This window comes from Rhinopithecus bieti, unplaced genomic scaffold (genome assembly GCF_001698545.2).
Source record: "Rhinopithecus bieti isolate Rb0 unplaced genomic scaffold, ASM169854v2 scaffold_48885, whole genome shotgun sequence".
NCBI classification, from domain to species: domain Eukaryota; kingdom Metazoa; phylum Chordata; class Mammalia; order Primates; family Cercopithecidae; genus Rhinopithecus; species Rhinopithecus bieti.
In genome coordinates, this window is record NW_016819275.1 from 75779 (window position 1) to 78194 (window position 2416).

General features: G+C 51.7%; 1 pseudogene; it reads left to right on the top strand.

The window, feature by feature from the left end:
* The first annotated feature begins 563 nt into the window (after positions 1–563).
* LOC108519625 (LIM domain kinase 2 pseudogene) lies at positions 564–2017 on the top strand (annotated as a pseudogene).
* The last annotated feature ends 399 nt before the right edge of the window (positions 2018–2416 follow it).

A 2416-nucleotide genomic window follows, 5' to 3' on the forward strand; every position in this document is an offset into this window, starting at 1 on the left:
AAAAAAAAAAAAAAAAAAAATCCCTGAAACTGGTGATCAGCAGCTTCCTGATAAGATCTCAGGAGCAGGGTGAGTGGGCTCAAGCATGTGCACTAAGAGGTAAAATGGTGGAGTTTAACTGGTCTATGGCCTTCCTCTAGGAATGCTCAACTGGTAAGGGGAAAGCACCTCAAGTGAGCATATGCACAACTTCAGTAAACACACTGCGCATGCAGCCCCTCCCAAGTGCTAGCAGGCCATTGCACATGCAGACAGCCCACCCCAAGGGAAGAATCAGGGGAGATAAGATGCAGACTCCAGAAGAATGCCAACATATAAAACCCCAAGTCAAAGGTCAAACTGCACACTTGATCTCTGAAGTCTCCTGCTTGGCCCTCTTCCAAGTGTGCTTTACTTCCTTTCATTCCTGCTCTAAAGCTTTTTAATAAACTTTCTTTCCTGCTCTGAAACTTGCCTTGGTCTCTCACTGTCTTATGCCCCTCAGTGAAATTATTTCTTCTGAGGAGGCAAGAATTGAGGTTGCTGCAGACCCATGCAGATTCGCTGCTGCGAATAGGGAGTTCAAGTACCATCCAGAATGCTTTGCCTGTATGAGCTATAAGGTGACCATTGAGGATGGGGATGCATATGCCCTGGTGCTGCATGTCACCCTATACTGTGGAAAGTACCACAATGAGGTGGTGCTGGCACCCGTATTTGAGAGACTCTCCACAGAGTCCATTCAGGACCAGCTGCCCTACTCTGTCATGCTCGTGTCCATGCTGGCCACCACAGAGGGCAGGCAGAGCTTCTCCGTGTCCGTGGAGAATGCCTGCTCCAACTACATTACCACCATGCAAGTAAAAGAGGTCAAACAGATGCACATCAGTCCCAACAGCCACAATGCCATCCACCCCAGGGACCACATCCTGGAGATCAGTGGAACCCCCATCCACACACTCCAAGTAGAGGAGTTGGAGGATGCAATTAGCCAGATGAGCCAGACACTTCTGCTGTTGATTGAACATGACCCCGTCTCCTGGTGCCCAGCCCAGCTGCGTCTGGATGCCTGGCTCTCTCCTCACATGCAGAATGCTGGACACCCTCACGCCCTCAGCACCCTGGATACCAAGGATAATCCAGAGGGGATGCTGAGAAGATGCTCCCTGAGACTCAGTAACAGCATCTCCAAGTCCCCTAGCCCTAGCTCCACAAAGGAGCCCCTACTGCTCAGCTGTGACGTCAGCCACTGGGAATCCCTTTGTTGTTCCAGCACTTATTCAAAGCAGATCTTCCGGTCTTGTGACCTGATCCACGAGGCGGTCCTGGGGAAGGGCTTCTTCGGGCAGGCTATCAAAGTGACACACAAAGCCACAGGCAAAGTGGTGGTCATGAAGGAGTTAATGCGATGTGATGAGGAGAACCAGAAGACTTTTCTGACTGAAGTGAAAGTGTCGTGAAGCCTGGACCACCTCAATGTGCTCAAGTTCATTGGCGTGCTGTACAAGGACAAGAAGCTGAACTTGCTGAGGGGACATTGATGGGGGCACGCTGAAGGACTTTCTGCAAAGTGTGAACCCATTCCCCTGGCAGCAGGAAGTCAGCTTGGCCAAAGGCATCACCTCCAGAATGGCCACCAGCAAGAAATGTAACTTGCACAATAACAACTTCAAGAAGTGCTACACGGTGGTAGGAAACCTCTACTGGGTGACACCTGAGATGCTAAATAGAAAGAGCTATGATGAAATGTGGATGTCTTCTCTTTTGGGATCATTCTCTGCGAGACCATTGGGCAGATGTATGCAGATCCTGATTTCCTTCCCCAAACACTGGACTTTGGCCTCAGCATGAAGCTTTTCTGGGAGAAGTTTGTCCCCACAGACTGCCCTCCAGCCTTCTTCCCCTGGCCATGATCTACTGCAGACTGGAGCCCAAGAGCAGACTGGCAGTCTCAAAACTGGAGGACTCCCTGTACCTGGTGGAGCTGGGCATCCCGCTGCCTGTAGGGCTGGAGGAGTTGGGCCACACTATGGCCTGATCCAAGACTCACCCCACTAGCCCTGGCCCAGCTCCCTGCAGGGGGGTGTTCCACAGCCAGCATTGCTCTTCTGTACCCCATCCGTGCTGTGAGCAGGGTTTTTCGGGCTTCGTGTGGCTTGGCAGCTCATTTAGAAGCAGAACAAGCCGGCAGGGTGCCGTGGCTCACACCTGTAATCCCAGCACTTTGGGAGGCCAAGGCATGTGGATCACCTGAGTTCAGGAGTTCGAGACTACCCTGACCAGTATGAAGAAACCCCCATCTCTACTAAAAATACAAAAAATTAGCCGGGCGTGGTGACGCATGCCTGTAATCTCAGCTACTCAGGAGGCCGAAGCAGGACAATTGCTTGAACCTGGGAGGCAGAGGTTGCGGTGAGCCGAGATTGCACCATTGCAC